The sequence below is a fragment of the Myotis lucifugus genome, unplaced genomic scaffold, assembly GCF_000147115.1.
Source record: "Myotis lucifugus unplaced genomic scaffold, Myoluc2.0 scaffold_37, whole genome shotgun sequence".
Lineage (NCBI taxonomy): Eukaryota > Metazoa > Chordata > Mammalia > Chiroptera > Vespertilionidae > Myotis > Myotis lucifugus.
In genome coordinates this window covers 7,152,511-7,168,956 of record NW_005871085.1, presented here as the reverse complement: position 1 = coordinate 7,168,956, position 16,446 = coordinate 7,152,511, and positions in this window count along the sequence as shown.

Here is a 16,446-nt window from a genome sequence, read left to right as displayed (position 1 = left end):
GCTTAGAAACACGGTTTTGAGAGCCAGTAGAGCATCCCCACTACCTGAACCTATTTCCCTGTCTGTAAAACGGAAATCACACCCACATGGCAGGGGAATAAGCATTGGAACCAGGTAGAGCTGCTTTTGAATCCTGGCCCTGGAGTTTCCCAACTATAAGATAAGACCTTACCAGGGGTGGGGAACCTTTTTTCTGCCATTTGGATATTCAACATTATTCGAGGGCCATACAAAATTATCAACTTTAAAATTAGCCTGCTATATTTGGTAAAGCATTTAATTAACTCACCCCTAATGCCTTGGCAGGGCCAGACCAAATGATTTCCCCAGGGCCTTATACGGCCTTCGGGCCAGACGTTCCCCACCCCTGCCTTAGACAAATCATATCACTGCCTCCCTGAGCCTGTTTCCCAATTCACTTGCTCAAAATAGCTTTTGAGCACCTACTATGTGCTAGGCATTGTTCTAGCAGCTGGGGATGACACATAATTAAAAAAGCGAACAAAAATCCCTATCCCTACCAAGTTTACATTTTAGAGTTCTGGAAAATACCTCATTGGATTGTCATGAGGATTAAATGGAGAAATGTACGGTGGTGTAATGTGTTTGGTAAATAATAAGTAGTCAGTTTAATATTATGATTATCATGATATGTACATGCTGGTCAGTACTCAATAAAAGAACATTTAATTTGATACTGAATTCAACCACTTCATGTAATAGACAAGGAAACCAAGACCAGAGAGGGCATGAAATACCTCTGGTTGCCCAGCAAGGCAATGGAAACTTTCCAGTTCCTACTCTGGTGTTTGTTCCACATCCACTAAACCCAGAGGGCTGTCTCTGACAAAGGAAGCCAAGGAAGGAGGTGGGTGGACTGAATCTTACAGCTTACTAGAGGCCCAGCGCACGAAATTTGTGCGCAGGTATGGTCCCTAGGCCTGGCCTGCGATCAGGGTCATCTTCCCCAGCTGCCCGAAGCTGGCCCCACGCCCCATCGCCACCCACCTCCCGTTCCCCACTTGTCATTGGGTGATCGGTGCCTGACGGCCGAGGGAAGGGACCAAGGGGTGGTCAGTGCACCTCATAGTGACTGGTCCAGTGGTCGTTCTGGTCATTCTGCTGTTAGGGTCAATTTACATATTACCCTTTCATTATATAGGATAGAGGTCTGGTGCACGGGTGGGGGCCGGCTGGCCTGCCCTGAATGGGCCTCGGATCGGGGTGGGGGGGTCCCCGCTGGGGAGCGGGGCCGGTCTGGGCGAGGGGACACAGTGGTTTGCAGGCCAGCCACACCCCCGGCTTTGTCAGGAAGGACGTCCAGAAGGACATCTGGGCTATCCGGTCTAATTAGCATATTACCCTTTTATTAGTATAGATAGCCAGTGAGGTTCAAGATAGGGTTATAGCTAATTGATGGACTCCAGAGCCCAAATTGGCTTTCACTCTCTAGGCTTTCTGTGTTTCTCAGGTGTGCCAGGAACTTTCCAGACTCAGCCTCTACAGGGGTACATGGTAGGATGGGCTGAGGGTGGGGTAGGGTGGTGAAGAGCCAAAGATACAGGGTACTGCCCAGGACCAGCTTCATGGATGAGCCATCTGTACATTTGCACAGAGCCCCGTGCTTGGTTTAATGCTCTGCTGTCACAGTCTTGAAATTTTTAACAATTTCAAGCATTTCATTTCATTTCACTGGACCCCACAGATTATGTAGTTTATTTTTATTTATTTATTTTTGTTTTTATTTATTTTCTCTTTTCTGGTATAGTTTATTTATGTAGGTGCTGTGCTCTGGGGTGGGAGGCAGCAGCCCTGGACCTGCAGTGGTCCTGAGAGTTATCAGAGGCTGGTCAATCCTGTGGGTCAATGGCTGAGTCACCAATGTACAGGAACGAAGCCAAACCAAACCCCACAATATAGGTCTGGCCTGTGACTGCAAATCTCTAAAAGACCTTAACTGAGTAAGGGAGAAGACAGGTTCTATGGAGATTCTGGGGGTAGAATATGAACTCACAGAAGAGGAGCATGATCTGAGGTGGATTTCAGCTCAGTCAAAATGTAATCTATCTCAATAAAGCTGTTAAAAATGTAATCAGAATGCTGGTAGTTAACATCAGCTGGATGCTTACTATATGTAAGGAGTTATGCTAAGCATTCATTAAAAATATGGAAGATAGCAGAGTGGTAAAGAAAACGGGCTCTGGAGCCGTACTGTCTGTGTTCAATCCTGGCTCTTCCATTTATTAGCTGTGTGACCTGGGACAAGTTACCTGACCTCTCTGTGCCTCCATTTTTTTTCTTTAATTTTTATTGATTTTTAGAGAGAAAGGGAGAGGTAGAAAGAGAGTGTAACATGTGAGAGTGTAACATGGATGAGCCGCCTCCTGCATGCCCCCTACTAGGGATAAAGCCTGCAATCGGGGCATGTGTCCTGACCAGGAATTGAACCAGCAACATTTTGGTGCATGGGAGGATGCTCAATCAACTGAGCCACACCAGCCAGGGCTCTATGCCTCCATTTCATCAACTGGAAAATGGGGATAAGAATAGTACCTACCTCCCAGGGTTATTATTATTAAACTAGAGGCTTGTGCACAAATTCGTGCACGAGGGGGGGGCGGGGTTCCCCTCAGCCCAGCCTGCACCCTCTCCAATTTGGGACATCCCTCTCACAATCCGGGACCAATGGCTCCTAACTACTCACCTGCCTGCCTGACTGATTGCCTCTAACTGCCCCCCCTGCCAGCCTGGTTTCCCCCAACTGCCCCTCCTGCCGGCCTGGTCGCCCCACGCAGCCTGCTGCTCAGTTGTTTGGTCGCCCCCCACTAACTTCCCTGCCAGCCTGGTCACGCCATGCAGCCTGCTGTTCAGTTGTTTAGTTGTCCCTCACTAACCCCCCCTGCTGGTCTTGTTGCCCCATGCAGCCTGCTGTTCGGTCATCCGTCCAGTTGTTTTGGTCGTGACAGCCCCTGGCTTTTTATATATTAGGATGAGTCTACATATGGGAAACACTTAGTGTTTGATGTATACTAAGTACTATATATAAGGTTTGTTGGTTATTTAATCCTCAGACAATCCTAGGGTATAGGTATTATTCAGCATTACTTCCATTTAACAGATATGTAAACTGAGCCTTAGAAGAGGTAAGTGACTTGCTGATTACAGAGTTGGTAAGTAGTGGAGCTGGGATTTGGCCTGCTGTCAAGGAAGTTTTGAGGAGATTCTACCTTAGGAGTTAGGTTGAACTTCATGACCATTATTCTCAATGCTTAGACCAGAGTAAGCATCTGGTGAGTTTTTGTTTAATTAATTAATTAATTATTTTTTCTTTCATCTGAGATTCTAAGCCTCTGGGAAATGTGTACTCTGGCTGGAGGAAGATTAAGGAACCCAGCTGTCTTGGGATTTCTTACCAATTATTGGCTTATAATTAAGTATCAAATATGTCCACTGTAGGCCTTCTGAATTAATTGCCTCTGTGTGCCCTTCTTTCATCACTATGAGCACTGCCCAAGCTCTAGTCTCATCTTCTCTCTGGACTATGAGCTCAGCACCACTGTACACTAATCCTGGTCTCTCACATCTGCACAGCACTTTACAGTGTTTTCACACTCAGTGGTTCGTTGGTCTGTGTGGCAAACAGCTTAGTACTCATGTCAGGCCTCTGGATAGGAGGAGTGTGCAGTCTGGACATGTCAGGGAGCTCGGTGAGTTATTGCTCTCTGGGTTGTGTTTGGGAATTTTCTAAGCCAGGAAGAGAACTGAAAGGGGTTAGGCCCTCTCCAGGAAGTGTTCATGGCCACGCATGCTTAAGGTCTCAGATTCAAAACCAGTGCTTGGGGAGAATGGCCTGAAGGTAGGCAGTCCCTCAGCTCCTCTGGAAGTTTAGGAAGCATCTCTTCATGAAGTTGCAACTACAGGGGGCTAGGGTCCTAGACCTCATCCCTCCACAGAATATCTTTTACCAAATTGCCATTAATGTATATCCAGGATTGCTGTAGGACATACATATCTGTATTTAACAACTATAAGAGCAATCACTCTGTGTCAGGTACTGTTTTAAGTGCCTTGTAAATATTAACTCTTTTAATTCTCACAACAACCATATGAGATAGGTATTACATTTATTCAGTTTACAGAAATTCGATTTTACTTGCTGTGACTAAAAAGAGAGATGGAAAGAGAGAGACAAATAATATATTAAATATTTCACTTATTCAGCATATGCTCTAGGACAGCGGTTCTCAACCTGTGGGTCGCGACCCCTTTGGGGGTAGAATGACCCTTTCACAGGGGTCGCCTAAGACCATCGGAACACACTTATATAATTACATATTGTTTTTGCGATTAATCACTATGCTTTAATTATGTTCAATTTGTAACAATGAAAATACATCCTGCATATCAGATATTTACATTACGATTCATAACAGTAGCAAAATTACAGTTATGAAGTAGCAACGAAAATAATTTTGTGGTTGGGGGTCACCACAACATGAGGAACTGTATTAAAGGGTCGCGGCATTAGGAAGGTTGAGAACCACTGCTCTGGGATGTTGTGTCACGGGAGAGATAAACCTGCTGTTCCTTCCACTCATATCAGTCCCGACATGTCTCATAAAATCCGCAGTGCATGCACATTTTGCCACACCAAGTGTGATTTTAGTGTGTAAGGGTATGTCTTGCCCCAAGCAAGCCAATCTCTTTATCAGGTATCCTACCAAAGAAACAGTAATCTGTGCTATTGCTAGAGGGAAAATTGGCTGTGCTATGCAGAGATTGTTCTATACTTTATGGGGCATTAAAAGGATTTCCAAGGATAATTTTTTTAAATACATTTTTTATTGATTTCAGAGAGGAAAGGAGAGGGAGAGAGAGATAGAAACACCAATAATGAGAGAGAATCATTGATTGACTGTCTCCTGCACACTCCCCACTGGGGATCAAGCCTGAAACCTGGGCATGTGCCCTGACCGGGAATCAAACCTTGACCTCCTGGTTCATAGGTCAACGCTCAACCACTGAGCCATGCCGGCCAGGCTCCAAAGATAATTTTGATTACACATGATTTTTTTTTAGAACCTTACACAGACTCCTTTAAGAAGTTATTAAAATCTATGAGTAAACCTATACAGTGGCACCCAGTGGATAGAGCGTTGGCCTGCAGACTGAAGGGTCCCGGGTTCGATTCCGGCCAACCATCTCAGTTTGGGGCTACAGTGGTACCTGGTAGGCAAGACTTTCAGTGCTAAAAATGAGAAAGTCCCAGGCAAAATGGGATAAGCTGGTTACTCTCTCATATAACATCTCTGGGTCTATGTGAGAGCACCATGGAGGCCATGATCCATTATATCATTTTTTTATGAGGCTCTCAGGAGAAAATTTTGTTTGGTCTTCATACCAAGAATAGTTGCATGTCTCCTAAGGAGAAAATGGTTTGTTTTTATCTCATGAATACTGTGAGTTGTGCACGTAAACAGGTTTCCCTTTTAGCCTTGGCTGCTGGAAGTCATACTGCTAAATACGTGGAATGCAAATTTAGCTTTGTAGATCACTATGTTCCGCATTTTTTTTTTTGCATCATTCCAGGCTCTGCTTTGTCCCTGCCTTGTTTTCTTTCCAGTCTTATCTTGTCCTATCTTAAATTTACAGGTCTTGTTTTAGTTTAAATGTCATTCTGGATTAAGACAGGGTAAAACCAAACTGTTTTTAACTTAGAGTCCACGGATTCTGCTGACAGTCATTGAAAATCTGAAATGATATGCAAAATTGATGTATATATACATTTCCCCCCTGGGGAAGGAGCCATAGATTTTAATAACTTTTTAAAGAAGTCTGTGTTCTCCAAAATATTGAGAGCCATTGGTATAAGTGAGCCAAGAAACAAATACATGCTTTTAGTAGAAGGAAGTTGGAAGGTTGAAAATTGAATTGTAGTGCTGGTGTTTAAAAAGATTGGAGTGGCCCTAACTGGTTTGGCTCAGTGGATAGAGCGTCGGCCTGCGGACTCAAGGGTCCCAGGTTCGATTCTGGTCAAGGGCATGTACCTTGGTTGCGGGCACATACCCAGTGGGGAGTGTGCAGGAGGCAGCTGATCGATGTTTCTTTCTCATCGATGTTTCTAACTCTGTATCCCTCTCCCTTCCTCTCTGTAAAAAATCAATAAAATATATTTTTAAAAAAAAGATTGGTGTGATGGTATGGAGGAACGTTGATACGGCAGAACATTGGGGTGGCAGAGAGAGGAATGTTGGTGGTGTGAATGCCCCCCATAGTGGAATGGCAAATAAACAGAATGTGGTGTGCTAAAACATTAGTGTGCTAGAATATTAGTGTGTTTCGGAATATTGGTGTAACTGGGTCCCTAGAACGCCTCCTTCCAGGTGTCCTGGCATCCTTCTTGCTTAATTTTACATCAAGGTTGGCCTCTTTCTGATTCAGCCACTAAATCTCCCATATTCCTAACTCAGTGCTCTGTAAGGGCCCAGTAAAGACCCAGTTGACTGCAAGAACTTTGCTAATGGGTACTTGGCTAGCTTGTGGGCTTCTGTCTACTTCACATGGAGATGCCCATTCCTTTCTGACTTTGCCCACTCTCCTTTGAGATAGGTCTCAAATATCTTGCAGACTCAAGTAGATTACCTGCCCAGAGAGCATGCCAAACTTTTGGCTACTCGAGGGTAGCTTGGCTAAGCTGCTGGTCAGAGGGCTTCTGAAGATGGGGCTCTTAGGGCTGGAGTTCAGCTTTTGGGGACATTAGACTGAATGTAACTCAGGCTCCTTGGAATGGTCAGGAGCAGGGGAAGTCAGATCAAAGTTAGTTGGGGAAGAATTGAAGCTTCATTATCAGAGGAACCTGATCCAAAGACCAAATCCAGAAGTTGGGATAGGATAGAGAGTGGGGATACATAGAGGAGGCATTGGGGTGAGGACTGGGTTCTTAAATGTTCTCTCTTTCTTTTCTCCATTCATTCATTTGATTAGCTAACATTTGTTGAGGTCTGTCCATATCCAGAAGTTAACAGTCTGTAATGAAGGAGACAGGCACATAGACAGTGATAACCCAGTGTAGTCAGGGCTGTGACATAGGGAAGCTATAGCAGCTGTGGGGACCAGAGTAAGTCTCAACTCAGTGTGGGAGTAAAAAACTGTTCCTAGAAGAATACAGTTTAAGCTGACTGTTGAAGGAGTCCAGGGTAGGGGTGGGGCATCTGTGTGGTGGGAAGGCTGCCTCCAGGGCCAAGGCACATAGAAATTCCTCAGTGTTCAGGTGTGGGCCTCAGATCAAGGTGCTAATGATTGCATTATCCATTTCTTTGGGCTGCACAAGTTTTACCTGTGTAGGTCTAATCTAATTGCCTGCAGACCCCTCTCTCCAGCTATTCCAGTAACACACAGATTTAAGATTGTTGTGGTTCTGATTAACATGACAACATAGGTAAAGGCAGTACTTGCATTCTCCAACAACTGCATCAAAATTACAATGAACATGGGTGTCGTACTGGTCGGAATTAATTTCCATTGAAAGAGCAGTGATACGTAACATGCAAGATTATGAAGGATAAATAAGATTTATTAATTCTTTTTTGGAACTACGTCACTACTAGTAGAATCACTACAAACGTTATCACTTTCTACGTCAGAGTCAGTATTCAAGGTGCCAAAATAAAACTCTTCATCGTTACTTTCAGATTCGCAGTACACTTCTTTCGGTAACTTTCTTTTTGCCATTTTGGAGTATTATTTTGAAATATCTTAACAAGCGAGAATGCCTAATTACAGTTAAACTTAATTTGTAAAGCTTTATTTGAAATTCTGCGAAGTATCTCCGAAGCTTGTCGATTTCTTCACTCTCAAAAGGCGACTGACTCGCCACGGTGTTTTGCATGGCGAGTGTGGAACGACCGCGTTTGTTTATATTGAGTTTCGATATCTCCGATTTGTCGGGGCAATGTTTTGGTTCGTGACAAGGTCGCTTAGACACTTAAGAGCTTTCAGAGAAATTATGAACTGATACATGAATGAATAGAGTTAAGATTCGTATGGTTCCTTGCTGTGGTGGCTGAGAGCAGACATACGACCGGAACGGTAAAAAAGTTTTGGTGGCTGAGAGTAGACAAACGACCGCAAAGGGTTAAACTACAGAACAACCATCATTCAGAACTGCCTGAAATCTAGCTAAATGAAAGTCCTGAAACTAAGGATTCAAAGAAGAAGCCACATTGAGACTGGTAGGAGGGGCAGAAATGCAGGACGGGCCACCCTTGTGTAGCAGGTAAAAATCAGGAGTATATCTCAACTTTCAGAAGTACCCCCTAAGGAGTGAGGGGCCCCAGCCCCACACCAGACACCCCATCCCAGAGTTTCAGTGCCAGAAAGAGAAGGCCCCATATCTTCTGGCTGCAGGTATTGTGGCTGATACAGGGCTTCTGGAGTCCCAGGAGTTCTTCTTAAAGGGCCTGGGTTCCTCTGAGTTTCAGCACTGAGGCAGTAGTTCTAAAGCAGCGGTTCTCAACCTGTGGGTCGCGACCCCTTTGACGGTCGAACGACCCTTTCACAGGGGTTGCCTAAGACCATCCTGCATATCAGATATTTACATTACGATTCATAACAGTAGTAACATTACAGTTATGAAGTAGCAACGAAAATAATTTTATGATTGGGTCACAACATGAGGAACTGTATTTAAAGGGCCAGAAGGTTGAGAACCACTGCTCTAAAGGCACCAAGGACATACAGGGAGGAACTGAGTTGTCTGGCATTAGGCCACTGTTCAATTTATGAGCCATGTCCCCCATATGCACACATAGAGTCTGCATCAACCTAGTATCACTTTTGCCCACCCTGATGATTCCCTGAGATCCTACCCTATCCAACTTTGGGGCCCAACCCAAGCTGTTTCCAGTGGCTTTTCCATACAAATGAATGGCCTGTTTTGGCTCATGCTTCAGACTTTCCTAAAATCTCTCAAACAAGCAGCCCTTAGTCTCAACATGCCCAGGCCCAGCACTAGCAGAAGCCAGCCTTGGTTTGCAACTTGGCCTTCCCTAGGCATCTCCAAACTCAGCACAAGTAACAGTCATCTGCAGATTACTTTGTAGCTCTTGCCAGATGGCCCAGGACAGAACACAGGTGGAGTCTGACTTTGGCTTGCACCTCCTGTGAGGCCTCAGAGCCAGCACACCCAGCCAGCAGTTTCAGACCATGTAGTAGCAACACCCAACTACCTCCATAAGCGACACACTCAAGGGGCAGACTCAGTGGGCACCTGAGCCCCACTGAAGTAAGTCCTGCCTTGTGGGGTGGGCCCCTGCAGAACTGGTTATCCACAGTGTTCAGTGGTCGCACCAATCCTTGCAGTTGATCAGCCTGGGGAGATAAATCCCTCCCATTGACCTGCCAACAACAATCAAGTCTCAACTACAAGAGGAGGGTGTACTCAGCCCACACAAGGGCAGGGGGGATGCACCAGGAGTGCCCAGCTTGAGTGATTGGGGAAGCTGTGCCACTGGACCCTACTATATAATGCTACTCTACCAAGCTTGGGAGATTTAACAGCTGTATTTAATACATAGAAATATTCACAGGGAGGCTGCCAAAATGAGGTGACAAAGAAACATGTCCCACATGAAAGAATAGAATAGAATTACAGAGAAAGAACCAAACAAATCGAGACAAGCAATCTACCTGATGCAGAGTTCAAAACACTGATTATAAATATGCTCAATGAACTTAGTGAGAACTTCAATAGCATAAAAAAGGACATGAAAACCATAAAAAATAACCAGTCAGAAATGAAGGATACATGAACTGAAATGAAAAATAATCTACAGAGAATCAATGGTAGAGTAGATAAGTTTAGAGTAAAATTTGTGACTTGGAATATAAGGAAGCAAAAACACCCAATCAGAACAGCAAAAAGCAAAAAGAATCCAAAAAGATGAGGATAGTGTAAGGAGTCTCTGGGACAACTCAAGCATATCAACATTCGCATCATGGGAGTGCTGGAAACAGAAAAGAGAGAGCAAGAAATTGAAAAACTATTTGAAAAAATAATGACAGAAAACTTCCCTAACCTGGTGAAGAAAATAGACATGCAAGTCTAGGAAGTGCAGAGAGTCCCCGACAAAATGAACCAAAGAAGTCTACACCAAGACACATAATTAAAATGCCAAAAGTAAAAGACTAAGAGAGAAACTTAAAAACAGCAAGAGAAAGGCAGTTAGTTATCTATAAGAGAGCTCCCATAAGATTGTCAGTTGATTTCTCAATAGAAACTTTGCAGGTCAGAAGGGATTGGCAAGAAATATTCAAAGTGATGAAAGCAAGGACCTACAACCAAAATTACTCTACCCAGCAAAGCTACCATTTAGAATTGAAGGTGAGATAAAGAGCTTCCCAGACAAGAAAAAGCTAAAGGAGTTCATCACCACCAAACCAGTATTATATGAAATGTTGAAGGGTCTTCTATAATAATAAAAGAAGAAGAAGAAGGAGAAGAAGAAGAGATAAAAAAAATGAACAATAAAATGGCAATAAATACATATCTATCAACAATTGAAGCTAAAAAACAAAACAAACAAACAAACAAAAACACCTGTGGCAATAAATGCCAACCAGGAGAAGATAATTGGCTCTTAATATTTGAAAACATTTTGTTGTTATGAGAGAACAGGATCTTCTGGAGGTGCAAAGCCTCCTACCTCCCAGCCATCCTGCTACCATGGCCTTTCTTCTGGGCACACATTTTAGTCTTGTCCTCATCCCAATAGCCAGGTGGGCCAAGTATTCTCCTGCTGTCTCAATCATATCAACTTTAAAATGAGCTCCATAATGGTGTGGAGAATGCTCCCTAAAATGGGAGGCAAGAGAACTGTATTCAAACCCTGGCTCTTGTGCAGAGGTTTTGCAGATGGCACTGGGTGGGGTTGGGCAGGGCACTTCCTCCCTTTAGGCCTCAGATTTCCTGTCAGTGAAAAAGGGAAGAACATGCAAAGATTGCTAAAGCCTCTTCCTGCCTGGACATTCTGTGTTTATGTAAAATCCTGGATGTTCTGATTTCAGCCTGCTCCTTTAAAATAGAGGCCATGTGGCTCTAGAGACAGGAGATCTAGATATGATTCAGGCTCTGATTTGCTTTGTGAGTTTGAGACAGTCACTAAACCTCTCAGAGCGATAATACTTACCTCACGGGACGTTGTGAAGCTCCAATGAGCTAAAAGCAATGATAATGGTGATGATGGTAGTGATGATGATGATCTGTCTGCCTATTAGTCAATCTCTTGGAATAAATTAAAATTGTGGGTGTTACCAGGAAGTTAGGGGCCAGCTCCAGAGCAATAGGGAATGTGAACAAGTCTTTGAAAGCCCTCCCAGTCGCTGAGCAAACATTCTCAGCAAGAGCTATTACTAAGGCAGGGAAGGGAATTAATCTTTGCTGATTTCCTACACCCATTGGTTTCTTCTATTCCTTAGAAGTGGGTGTACCTACCTATTAGCTGGATGATCCGTAAATACTAGTAAACCTTTTAGGAGATTCAGTCTCTTCATCTGTAAAATGTAGTATTACCTGGCTCAGAATTGTGGAAGGTTTTAATGGACATGAACTGCTTTTGGCTGCCCAACATCCAAACACTTTGCCTATCTGGAGCTCTGTGGAAGTTGAAGAGGGCAGCAACTCTTCCCCTGACCCCTGTGGGCCTGGGCTTGGCCATGTTGGTACCCCACCTGGGCCTTGAGCCCGGTAGGAGTTAGGCAGAGAGATGAGGACTTCAGGAAGTTGCAGTGGGGACAAGAGCCCAGCAGTGCAGTGCTGAGCAGCAAATGGCTCTGTGGCCTAAGGTAGAGTCTGTCCTAAACAAAGCTCTGGTGGCAGGACTTTGGCTGGGCCCAGCTGCCTCGATTCCTGTCTTAGCTCTCCAATCTCCCTGTCATTTCAGTGAGCCATCCGATAGCCTTCCAATTAAGCCCCTTTTGCTTAGTTTTGCCAGACATGGTTTCAATTGTTTGCAACTGAGAATCCTGAATGTAACATGCCAGATAGTGCCCAGCATATAGTAAGCGCGCGCGCGCACACACACACACACACACACACACACACACACACACCCCACACACACACCCCACACACACAGAAACTAAGATTCAGAGAAGTAAAACCACCAGTCTAAGGACACACAGCTAGGCAGTGGTGCTGATATAAACTGACCATAAACATCTTAGCAGTACATTGTTTTTAGATATCACTTTACATCACAATACATCATTGTTGTGCAATTTATTGTTGATTCACTGGTTCTAAAGTCTCAAAACACCCTATGAGACCCACAGGGCCAGAATACTCTCTTTAGAAAAAAGAGGCTGCATCTAGAGAAGAAGCCCCATCTGAATACATGGGCATCTGGTGCATTAGCGACCTGGGGTGAGTCAGCAGCTGCCTGTGGGGCTCTCTGGGAGAGAACACAAAGTACCAGAACCTGCAGAAAGGACTGATCCTGTAGCCACTAGGCCAGTGATGGCGAACCTTTTGAGCTCGGCGTGCCAACATTTTGAAAAACCCTAACTTAACTCTGGTGTCGTGTCACCTATAGAAATTTTTTGATATTTGCAACCATAGTAAAACAAAGACTTATATTTTTGATATTTATTTTATATATTTAAATGCCATTTAACAAAGAAAAATCAACCAAAAAAATGAGTTCGCGTGTCACCTCTGACACGCGTGTCATAGGTTCGCCATCACTGCACTATGCCAACCTGGGGTGTGGAGAAATAGGGGCATTGTGATGGGGTACAGGGTGAGAATGGGAAGGGGACAGGTAGTCATCCTGAATTAGACCTCCTCTGCTGGGCCTACTAACCAAGGGAGGTTTTGATTCCTTCACTGCTGGCAAAGTGGTTTAATTGGACCAATGAGTGAAAATGTGTGATGAATATGGATAATACGGGTGAGGAGGCCCCAAGGAAAGCTGAAGAGTGATGAGCAGAAGACAGGTCTGATGGGAATTAGGCTCTGGCTCCACGGGTGAGTCCAGGTGGTGGGGAGCAGGGACAGCTGCTCCTCCCCTGGGGCCTAGGCCCATCCTGCCGACCTGGGTCTCTAACCGGCCTGGCCTTCAGACCCTGCCTTCACACGTGCATAGAATCAGAATGTCAGACTCACAGGGTGCTGGGATTAGAATCAGACTCAGGATTCTAGAATCATATAGCATCATGTAGGTTAATGATAGAAAATATCAGAATCGAACTATCTTACAATTGGAGGTCCTAGGGGAAAGAATTTAGGAGCTCCTTTTCCAAACCCCATTTACTAATAACAATAATTAACAATTAATAATTAGTAATAACAATAAATAACATCTGCTGGGTATCTTAGTTTCCAAAGTCCTTTCATATCTGTACAACCATTACATGGGAGTGGGTGTTGTAGTGTCTTCAGGTTAAATAATATGCAGAAGATCAAAAGGAAGCTGGCTGAGACTAGAACCCAGCTTTGCAGGATAAATTCTATTTTCCATATGCCAAGGTTTTGATACTGTTATCCTCTAGTTATAGAAACACGTTTAACTACTTGGTATAATATGTCCAAATTCTCAGATGTCCATTGTGTAAATTCTGCATGGCTGTGCACCGTTTTTCTTAGTGCATTCCCTGAAACGTGATTATCTTTGTTGCATCAACGTAATCAGGGCTGGTGCATTCTGGGTAGCTTTTTGTCAGGTTTTATCATCGAGCACTATTTTCAGTTCACAAAGGACTTAAACAACATACCCAAGAATAGATTTAAACTCACTGATGTAAAGAGTGAACTTTAAATCACTCTAGGTTTAGTCAGAACATGTTCTGATTTTCTTAGAATAAAAAGTTAAACTACCCAAACTGCGGAAAGACACACACACACACACACACACACACCCGAAAATCAACAACAAAGAGAAAAATAAGCCTCCCTGGATAGCAGCGCACAACGCCGCAGGAGGGTGGTTGTGGTGAAGGCCAGGTGCGCCAGGTGGAGGAAATCTGGGTTTAGGATTCTGCCAGTGACAGGCTGTAGGTAGCCTGGGGCAAATCCCTGCCCTTCCCTGGGTCTCAGTTTTCTCCAATTTGAAATGGGGATAACAATTCCTGTAGATGCAAGAGTTTATCAGGCCTGGGGGAAATCTACAGCCATAGGAGAAACGGCTAAGAGAGATGGCGGAGGGGGAGGGGGAGGGGCGCGGAACAGCAGGGAGCTGCGAGGGGCTTACGGTCTCCATGGTAACGCACAGCCAGCAGGAGAGGAGGCGGGGCTTGGAAACCCGGAGCTGGAGGTTTTGAAAATGCAGGATTCACAAAGAAAGCTCCCTCCTCCCTGGAGAAAGGCCTCCCGGTAGATAAGGCTCTGACCTAGGACAGCCCTCTGAGCGGGATGGCGAAGTGACTCTTGCCCCAGGTGACCGACCTGGAGAACAAGGCCCAGAGACAGGATGAGAGTTGCCTACAAGTTACTGGCAGGGCTGGTGTTTGACACGAGCTGTCTCCCTTTCAGTCAGTTCTCTGCTCTGTACCAGAATGTTGTTTCTCTGAATCCTGGTTTCCCCGTTTGTATAATGGGACAGTGAAGACCCTTCCAGCTCGGACAGTGTTCAATGGAACTCCTAGCAAACTCACCCAAGATGGTGAATACCAAGAGGAGGATCCTGTGGTCTGTGAGGCAAGGGCATTGTCTGACTGCCTCTGGGTCCCCGCCCCAACAAATGGGAGGCACATTGGTATTTGTGGAATAAGTATTTGTGCAAACAGACACATTCATTCTTTTGTTCCCCATGGTTTATAGAGCATCTTCTAGGTGCCCGTACTGTGTAACTCAGAGAAGGGCTCATCGCTGAGGGCTGGAGTGATCCAGAAGACTTGCTGGAGGAGGAAGACCAGAGCAAAGGGAAGGAGTGCCCAGGAGGGCACAGGTGAAGGAGAGGACTTGAGTGCCTTGAGTTACCTACAAAATGCTCTACATTCATTTCCTGGAGCTTCCCAGCCAAGCGTGATTTCTCCCATCCCCAGTCGCCCAGAGGGCAATTTGATTCTCCAGGTTCCTCCTGGGCAGTGAGGCATGCAGGTGGGCCAAGACCTTCTCTTAGAAAAATTCAAAAAGTTCTTTAGAAGAAGAGAGTGGGGCAGGTGGCCCCTGCCAGCTTCTCCTTTCTGTTTTCTTTCCCAGTTAGTTTATTGGAAAGGAGGTGTGTTTAGGTCGGGCCTCGTCCCCTCCTGGTATGGCAAAAAGAGCACTAAACCAGGAATCAGAAACCGGATTCAAATTCTGACTCCATCTCCAGCAAAATGTGTGGCCTTGGGCAGGTTGTTTTCCTTCCCTGGACTTAGGTTGCTGAAAAAAAAAATGGGGATAGTGATCTTCATAATGATATAGTGAGACTCAAATAGGAAAATGGTTATGAAATCCTTCCTACCTCCTTACCAAAGTCATATTTATCATTTATTGTAAGCTAAATATTTTATAAACATCTGTAATCTAAACAAAAATCCTGCAGTGTTGATATTTGTTATCCAAATTTAACATATGAAAAGACTCAGGCCATACAGCTAAGAAGCTGACGAAGCCAGGATCCAGGTCTTTCTGACCAAAGTGCAACTCTAACAGCAGATCCCTTGGTATCTTCATTTCTTCACCAAACCATTATTATTATTATTATTATTATTATTATTATTACTAGTGGCCCGGTGCACAAAATTTGTGCACGGTAGTGGTGGTGGTGGTGGTGGTGGTGGTGGTGGGTGTCCCTCAGCCCGGCCTGCACCCTCTCCAATCTGGGACCCCTTGGGAGATGTCCGACTGCCGGTTTAGGCCCGATCCCACAGGGGTCGGACATCCCTCTTGCAATCCAGGACCGCTGGCTCCTAACCACTCACCTGCCTGCCTGCCTGATTGCCCCTAACCACTCTGCCTGCCGGCCTGCTTGCGCCCAACTGCCCCCCCATGGTCTGCTTGCCACCAACTGCCCCCCCACCACCAGCCTGATCGCCCCCAATTGCCCCCAGCCCTGGCGGCCCTGATCACCACCATCTGCCCTCCCTTCCTGGCCTGATCGCCCCTAACCGCCTCTGCCTCAGCCACGCCACCATGGCTTTGTCCGGAAGGACATCTGGAAGGTCTCCCAGCCTAATTAGCATATTACCCTTTTATTAGTATAGATTATTATTATTATTTTAAATATATTTTTATTGATTTCAGAGAGGAAGGGAGATGGAAAGAAAGATAGAAACATAAATGATGAGAGAGAATCATTGATCGGCTGCCTCCTGCATCTGCATGCCCTGCCCCCCCACTGGGGATTGAGCTGGCAAATTGGGCATGTCCTGACCTGCTGGTTCATAGGTCTCTGCTCAAACACTGAGCCACATTGGCCAGGCAAACCATAATTATTGAGCATGTATTATGAGCTAGGTGGCAGC